The sequence below is a fragment of the Triticum aestivum genome, chromosome 3A (genome assembly GCF_018294505.1).
Source record: "Triticum aestivum cultivar Chinese Spring chromosome 3A, IWGSC CS RefSeq v2.1, whole genome shotgun sequence".
NCBI lineage: Eukaryota > Viridiplantae > Streptophyta > Magnoliopsida > Poales > Poaceae > Triticum > Triticum aestivum.
Genome location: NC_057800.1, coordinates 215,532,051 through 215,541,685, shown reverse-complemented (window position 1 = coordinate 215,541,685; position 9,635 = coordinate 215,532,051).

Here is a 9,635-nt window from a genome sequence, read left to right as displayed (position 1 = left end):
ATGCCCCAATTTTAAATATCATCCACCTGTTAAAGAAGAAATTAAAGAACCGGTTATAGCTAAAGATGAAACTATTATTTATAATGTTGATCCAGTTGTGCCCACTCCTTATATTGAAAACCCACCTTTCCCCGTTAGGATAAAGGAACATGCTAAGGTATCAACTGTGGTTCGCAAAAGCAATATTAAAGCACCTAAACCCTCTGAACAAATTAAAGTAGAACCTAGTGTTGCTATGGTTAAAGATCGCTTGGTCGATAGTATCGATGGGCATGTTATTTAGTTCTGTGATGAGGCTACTAGAATTGCCAAAGCCGATGAAAAAGATATACATAGATCTGTTGTTGGCATGCATGTAGTCTCAGTTAAAATAGGAAATCATTGTTATCATGGTTTATGTGATATAGGTGCTAGTGTGAGTGCTATTCCTTTTACTCTTTACCAAGAAATTATGAATGATATAGCACCTACTGAAATAGAAGACATAGATGTCACTATTAAACTTGCTAATAGAGACACCATCACACCACTTGGGATTGTTAGAGATGTTGAAGTCTTGTGTGGGAAAATAAAATACCCTACTAATTTTCTAGTTCTTAGTTCCCCACAGGATGACTTTTGTCCCATAATCTTTGGTAGACCTTTCTTGTACACTGTCAATGCTAAGATAGATTGTGAAAAGGAAACTATTAGTGTTAGCTTTGGTGATGTGTCTCATGAGTTTAATTTCTCTAAGTTTCGTATACAACCTCATGATAAAGAGTCACTTAGTAAAGATGAAATAATGGGACTTCCTTCTATTGCCCTGCCTTCTACTGATCCACTAGAATAATATTTGCTAGACCATGAAAATGATATGCACTTAAGCGAAAGAAATGAAATAGATAAAAATTTCTTCAAACAACAACCTGTCCTTAAACACAATTTGCCTGTTGAAACTCTAGGAGGTACTCCTCCACCTAAAGGTGATCCTGTGTTTGAATTAAAGCAATTGCCTGACACTTTGAAGTATGCTTATCTTGATGAGAAAAAGATATATCCTTGTAATTATTAGTGCCAACCTTTCAGAACATGAAGAAGGAAGATTGTTAAAATTCCGAGGAAGCACTATGCTGCTATTGGATATACTCTTGATGATCTTAAGGGCATTTGTCCCACACTCTCTCAGCACAAAATTAATATGGAACCTGATGCTAAACCTATTGTTGATCACCAACGACGATTGAATCCTAAGATGAAAGAAATGGTAAGAAATGAAATACTAAAACTTCTGGAAGCAGGTATAATCTTTCCCATAACTAATAGTAGATGGGTAAGTCCCATTCATTGTGTCCCTAAGAAAGGAGGTATTACTATTGTTCTTAATGATAAAAATGAACTCATTCCACAAAGAATTGTTACTGGCTGTAGAATGGTAATTGATTTTAGAAAATTAAATAAAACTATTAGAAAAGATCATTACGCTCTGCCTTTCATTGATCAAATGCTAGAAAGACTATCTAAGCACACACATTTTGTTTTCTTGATGGATATTCTAGTTTCTCTCAAATACCTGTATCACAACCTGATCAAGAGAAAACCACTTTTACGCGCCCCTTTGGAAATTATGCTTATAGACATATGCCTTTTGGTTTATGTAATGCACCTGCTACCTTTCAAAGATGTATGACTAATATATTCTCTGATTTTTGTGAAAAGATTGTGGAGGTTTTCATGGATGATTTTTCCGTTTATGGAACATCTTTTGATGATTGCTTAAGCAACCTTGATCGAGTTTTACAGAGATGTGAACAAACTAACCTTGTCTTGAATTGGGAGAAGTGCCACTTTATGGTTAATGAAGGCATTGTCTTGGGGCATAAAATTTCTGAATGAGGTATTGAGGTGGATAAAGCTAAAGTTGATGCTATTGACAAAATGCCATGTCCTAAAGATATTGAAGGTATTCATAGTTTCCTTGGTCATGCTGGTTTATAGGAGGTTTATTAAAGACTTCTCTAAAAATTCTAGGCCTCTACTAATCTTTTACAAAAGGATGTTCCATTTGTTTTTGATGATGATCATTTAGAATCCTTTGAAACACTTCAGAAAGCCTGAACTTCTGCACCTATTATTCAACCACCTGATTGGAACTTGCCTTTTGGAATTATGTGTGATGCTAGTGATTATGTTGTTGGTGCTGTTCTAGGACAAAGAGTTGATAAGAAATTAAATGTTATCCATTATTCCACTAAGACTCTAGACAGTGGCCAAAGAAACTATGCTACTACTTTTTCGAAAAGGGGCGCTTTATTACTTAAAAGATTTAAGCATTACACCTGGCCTCTGCATGACTAAGATGCACACAGCCAAATAAGATCCTCTCACACAAAATAAAAATAGAAAGGCGAATTACAACGAAACATGTAGAGTCCGTATAACGCCTAATATGGAGGGGGGCCAATCCTTAGATCATGCTGCCACCCATGTTGGGTAAAAGTATCCCTCGCCGTAGCCTCCAATCGTGTATACACCTCCGTAAACAGGCCTCGATTCTCCACGCGTTGTAGAGAGGACCATAAACAAAGAGTCCCGGTACATCTGTAGATAACCTGCAACATAGAAGTACTTTTATCGTTAAAAACCTTATCATTTCTACATAGCAAAAGCGACCAAATAATGGCAAGCGCTCCCACCCTGAGAAGAGTTCTAAACCTGTGATCAATCCCATGTAACCAATTGCCAAATACATTAGCAACACCACAGGGAGGATACAAGCCAGAAGCTATTTGGATGACTGACCATATAGAACGAGCCAATTTGCATTGAAAGAATAAATGTTTTATTGTCTCCTCATGGTGACAAAATACACATTGTGGGCTTCCATGCCAATTCCTCTTAATAAGGTTATCTTTAGTAAGAATGACTCCGCGACGAAGATACCATGCAAAGATTTTATTCTTAAGAGGTATCTTCATCTTCCAGATCTTCTTGTTATTAACAACTGGCACATCGGACTGAATTAACGCTCTATACATAGTATCCACTGAGAATTGTCCATTCCCATGGAGGTTCCATCGGAATACATCAGACCCATGTGACAATTGCACCGTGGACAACCATTGGAGCAGGATATTCCACGATTGGAGTCTGGGTCCAATTAAGTCTCTTCTGAACGTCACATTTGGTGGAAATGATTCCATTACCGTGGCGATAGTATCACCTTTGTGGCATACAATGTTGTATAGAGCCGGATATTGTTCCCGGAGTGTGGCATTTCCTAGCCACTTGTCCTCCCAGAATCTAATTTCCGAGCCGTCCTTAATCGAGAAGGATCCATAGCAGAAGAAATATTTCTTCGTAGCCATTAGACTTGCCCAAAAGTGGGAATCCCCAGGCTTCCAATATACTTGGGATATCACCTTGGAACCCACATATTTCCTCCTTAGGAGGGTTTGCCATACACCATCTTCCGTTAGTAATTTAAACAACCATTTGCCGAGGAGGGCCCTATTCTTAACCTCAAGGTCATGAATGCCCAACCCGCCTTGGTCTTTGGGACGGCAAACCACACTCCATTTAGCCAGTCGATATTTCTTACTCTCGCTATCTCCTTGCCAAAAGAATCTTGATCGGAAATAATCCAATCTATGTAAAACTCCTTTCGGTAACTGGAAGAAGGAAATCATATATAGTACCATATTACTAAGTACTGAATTTATGAGTACCAATCTTCCACCCAGAGACAGCAGTTTACCTTTCCAACTGCTAAGTCTTTTTTGCAGTCTCTCCTCGACGTGTTTCCATTCAGCATTTGTGAGTCTCCGATAATGTATCGATATCCCCAAATATGTGATGGGAAACTGACCCAACCTGCATCCGAACAGTTGAGCGTACAGGTGGGCCTCGTCTTGAGCCTCGCCAAAGCAAAACAATTCACTTTTATGAAAATTGATCTTTAGACCCGAGAGTTGCTCGAATGCTGATAAAATTAGTTTCAGATTTCTCGCTTTCTCGAGGTCATGATCCATGAAGAGAATCGTATCATCGGCATAATGAAGTATAGAGATACCACCATCAACTAGATGATTTACTACCCCATCAATTTGGCAATCAACCTTGGCACGCTCAATCATGACCGCTAGCATATCCGCCACTATATTGAATAGCATGGGCGATACCGAGTCACCTTGTCGCAATCCCTTCTTCATTTGGAAATAGTGTCCAACATCATCATTGACCTTAATGGCAACACTACCTCCAGAAACGAAGCTATGGATCATAGCGCGCCACTCTTCAGAAAATCCTTTCATTCTGAGAGTCTGTTGAAGAAAAGGCCACTTGACTTTGTCATAAGCCTTTTCAAAGTCTATTTTGAGTACCACCCCATTTAACTTTTTCCGGTGTAATTCATGGACTGTTTCATGAAGGACAACAACTCCATCTAGGATGTATCTGCCTTGCATAAAAGCTGTCTGTGAAGGCTGAACCACATGTTCAGCAACCGAATTTAGTCTAGTAGTCGCAACCTTTGTGAATATTTTAAAACTAACATTAAGGAGGCAAATAGGTCTATATTGTTGTATCCGTTCAGCCTCATTAACCTTAGGTAATAAAATAATCTCGCCGAAGTTTAAGCGGAACAATTCTAGTTGGCCAGCATGTAGGTCGGTAAACAAAAGTAGGAGATCCGGTTTGATGACTTCCCAGAATTTCTGATAGAACTCAGCAGGAAAACCATCCGGACCCGGGGCTTTGTTATGCTCCATTAGGAAAACTGCCTTTCTAACTTCCTCCTCAGAGTATGGGGCTGTTAGAAGGTTGTTTTCCTCATCAGAGACCTGAGGGATGTCATCTGTTCGGGTCTCATCCATCGAGAAGTTTCCTTCCTCTGGGGCTCCGAACAGATTTTTATAATAATTAGTGATATAAGATTTAAGTTGCTCATGCCCCTCAATCACTCCCTCATCCTGTTGTAGGGAATGAATAATTTTCTTTCGGTGTCTGCCATTGGCGACTCCATGAAAATATCTAGTATTCGAATCACCTTTCAGGATAAATTGCGAGCTAGAATGTTGGTACCATTTGAGTTCCTCTTCACGCAACATGTTTGCTATCTGTGCATTTGAATGATTCTTGATCTCAATTTCATGCTCAGATAGAGGTCTAACCTCTGCCAAAGCTTCTAATTCATCAATGATAGATGAAAGACGAAGCTTCTCCTTTTTGAGGATACCCACCGTATGCCTGGCCCAACCACCAAGGAATTTACGTAATGCACGCATTTTGTTATTCCATCTGTGTATTGGGGTAGGCCCGGCGACTGGTTTCTCCCACACTTCCTTGACCATGTCATGGAAGCCATCCCGAAGCAACCACCCAAGTTCGAACTTGAACTTGCGTCTATGTTGTGGTCGTGGCAACCCAGTAGTTAGAAGAATGGGTGCGTGGTCTGATAAAGCCTCGATACGAGGTAGAGCACGAACAGAAACCATAGGAAATTTTGATTCCCATTCGGTATCCATTAAAACGCGATCTAGTTTCTCATATGTTGGTTCCGGAAGACTGTTCGCCCATGTGAATTGTCTTCCAATCATAGAAACCTCTCGCAAATCTAGACTGTCGATGACAACATTGAAAAGGAAAGGCCAATGATTATCAAACCTACCACGACTTTTCTCATTTGGAAATCGAAGCAAGTTGGAATCCTCACCTATAAGAATGGGATAGGGATTATCTTTTGCCAGATTAACCAATTCACGAAGAAAATCGGCCTTGAACTCATCCTGGGCTGCCCCATACACGGCGACGAGGGTCCATGTGAAGTTGTCGGCCTTGTTGCGAATATGGAGTTTAACATGAAACTCGCCATTCGAACTAGCCAAAACATCCATAGTCCCTGTATTTACGCCAAGTAAAATGCCCCCAGAACGACCTCTAGGTGGTCGCGAAACCCAAGTAAAGTCTATCCCGCCAGAAAGACGGTTAAGCAGACTTACTGAGAAATCACGTCTACCCATTTCAGAGATAGCCAAAAAATCTAAATTGTATTCCCTATTACATTCTGCAATGAATAAATGTTTAGCCAAGTCACGAAGACCTCTGCTATTAAAAAACATTCCATTCATGAGGAAACAATAGGAGATTTAGAACACTTTGCCCTCTTATGGGACTTACTATCTTTTTTCGAATGTGCGGTCTTTGATTTACGTCCGGATGCTGTAAGCTCAATCAATGAACTAAGCCCGGGTTCATCTAGACCCACGTCCGAAACCGCCCCTACTAAATGAGAGAGTAGCTGACCATCTGGTGTGGCATGCAGCTCTTCCTCATCAGTACAGGAGACATAAGACTTGCTAGAAACACGTGGAGTAACTTTTAATCGGTCATATTCCACATGTTTCAAAGCGTTAGTCGAAATATAAATATCCTTCTCATTCTTTCCAAGACTGACACCCACTTTATTTAACTTAGAAACGATGGCAGTATTAGAAAAATCTAAAAAGGATTTGGGTGACGACGTAATACCTTGGTTGTCGAGGTTTTGCGCTGCCTTACGCCGCATAGCCTTGGCCAAAGAGTCCTCATCTGTGTCCATATAACCATCGTCGGCAACAGAATGCCGACTACTTCGTCGTGTAGGTGTCATCCCCATTGGAGGTTGTGGTGCCTGCTCTACTGCCGGTGAAGGGGATGATGGTGGAGTAGCAACCCCCTCCCCGACAATCTCAACCACAGGCTCGAACGACGAGGTCATTGTCTGAAGAGGGGCCGAACCAGTCGTACCAGTGAATGCGGTAGAGATGGACGTGGCCGGCTCCACCTGCAGCTGAAGGGCGTCCAAACTCGTAGAGTCAACTGTCTTTACAATCTGTACAACAGGAGGTTGCATGGCCTTCACCTGGGGCTTAAGAGCAGCCACGGGTGCATGCATGCATGGCTGCACACCCGAGGCCGGCCGTTCAGCACCATGGCTAGCCGGTGCATGCATCCACTCCGGTCCTGCGGCACCACGCCCAGCCGCAGTATGCATGCATGGTTGTACACGGGAGGTCGGGCCTTCAGCGCCACACCCAGCCAGGGCCAGCTTGCCCAGCTCATCACGAGCAGGTAGCTGGGCGACCGCCTGCAGCGCAGCTAGTTTCTGGTGCTTCGAAGCCCCGTCCGGTCCCCATGTCGTGTCGCCTCTGTCCTGCACCGTAATGGAAGCAACCAGCTGTGTCACTACCGTCGGTATTGGCGATGACAATTGCAACACCACCTGACCCGCTAGCTGTCGGTGCACTGATGATGAGTCTGGGCGTTCCGCCGAGAGGCCGGTGGCCTGCACCGACTTGGAGTTGAATGGAGTGACTACAGTTGAAGGGCCACCTCCTGGCACACCACCAAGGCCAATGCTCACGAGTTCCCGTCGTTGCACCTGAGGCATCTGAATGTCTTCCGCTTGGGCAGTACTAGAAGATGAATTGATGGTTTGGTTGCCAGTGTGTTCCGAGGTGTCCATCTCATTATCCTTCTCCTTCGCACCGCTACCATCATCAGCATTATCATCTTTGCGTCTCCAAATGAACGGAACAAAGTCTGAATCCGAAGTATATCCTGCAGGCTCCCTCCTGAAAGTGAACGTGTAGCCCTTGAGCTTGACCACTACATCCGTTGCGACAAAAGGCCCAACATCATCCTTGCACTTTGCCAGAATCTGAGTGTTAGTCATAGCCACGAGAATACGGACCACTCCACGACGTCGCAGGCTAATAAGATCCACGTCCAAGGTCTTACCCATAAGAGTACCAACGGCCCATAAGCCCAAAAAATGACGCACCGTATGAGGAACACCCTCAACATGAAGCCAAATCTGCTGCAGTTCGATCTTATGCGGAACCTTCTGCGATGTCCATGCGGTAACAGTCATCTGGGCATTAACTGATGGCACGTTCATCTGGATTCCATCGAGCCTGTCTAAATCCTCGAAAGACGGGAAGCTAATAAGGTAAGCATCAGACCCATGCTGAATAGCCTCCCACTTCCATTGATCACGGACCGGACATCTCCTGGCAATTTGACTCTCGACGACGCTAGCCGGTACCATCAAGCCAGTAACCTGAACACGTGCGATCGGTCTCTATGTTGGCGCCAAGTGCTCTTTCACCATGCCATCTGGCAATTGTACAAAGTAAGTCTCGTTAGCACCAACTCCCGAAACAAAAGCATTGGTCTTAGAGAGTTTAAGAACCGGGCACTACAACGTCGGATGAGCTATTTTGTCACAAATATAACAGTAATGTTGCACAGTGCAATCCTTCGCTGCATGCGTATCTACCGCACACTTCCAGCAACGGACCCCTTTCTTGGCCTTGCACTTAGGTACTGTAGGATCCACCTGCACATCAGTCCCGGGAACCACCTGTGGTGTGACAGCGACGGTAGCTAGTGCCTGCGGCATCTGTGGCTGCACAACCTGCTGATATTGGTCTTGGTGAGTCTGCACGTGTTGCTGTGGTATGGGTTGATGCGGAAACTATTGCTGAACCGGCATGTGTTGAGGATGAGGGTGAAAACCATGTTGTAAGGCTCCATCGGCAAACTGCTGTTGTTGGGGCTTCTTCTTCTTTTTGCGTTTTTGAGCCGGATGTGCCACAACCCCCCTGGATGAAACAGTGGCGGAGCGGACAACCCGGTCTGCGAAGCCCCATATGTGGGGGCCTGCACTCCGGCAACGGCCGGACCATACGGCGAGAGGTACTGCCCAGCCTGGGCATAACCAGGGGGCTGGTTCCCACCATAGATGTATACAGGTGCCGGTCCTCGCTGCTGTTGTGGCGGACCGTAGAAGCCCGGCGCCTGAGCCGGAGGGCGCGAGGGAGCCGGTGGCGCCCCCACGCCCGGAGTAGTAGGGGGGTTCGACCCTCCCGTGGCCGAGGCGGCCCGCGCCGCAGGAGGCATGCCCGCCATGGGGCTCAACAGCGCCGCCGCGACCGCCGCGTAGGAGCGGGCAACCCCGGTGTAGGAAGACGGTGTAGGAGTTGGTGAAGGCGTCCGCGAGGGGTGCAGAGGCTTGGCGGCGGCGGTCGAGGACTGTGCGGCAGAAACCGATGACGATGTGGACGGTGGCGGCTTGTCTGTGACTACTTGCACAATCAACAACGTGAGAGTAGGGTATCCACCCCAGTGAGCCCTCATGCGCCTCCTTAGAAAGGCCCAAGAAAAATCCTGGCCCGGTTCCCTCCCTGCATGCAACATGGGGCCGCTCTCCGAGGCCGTTCGATTTTGAAAATCCTGAGAATTCGCCTCCGAAACAACCGCTCGATCAACGTCAGATCTCGTCGATGCGGCCGTCGCCGGCGATCTCTCTCGTCCCCTCAAGGAAGGATTGAACTTGGCTGCGTCCATGAACTGCCCAAGTACTGGCGGCGGCGTGACCCTGCGTGGCGGCAGAGGACCACGCCAGGACCCCATCCGTGGTGGTCAGGCCATTCGCAGACCGGACGGTGACGACGAGGGCATCCGGCTGGGAGGTAGCGACGCCACCGAGCTAGACGGCAACACTGAACCAGCCCGCCCCGAGCCCTCTGCATCTGTAGTCCTCTCCTGCGCCCTGCAATTGCCGACACCCATATCTACGAGTTCCGGCGGCACCCCCGGCGGCGACGGCGACC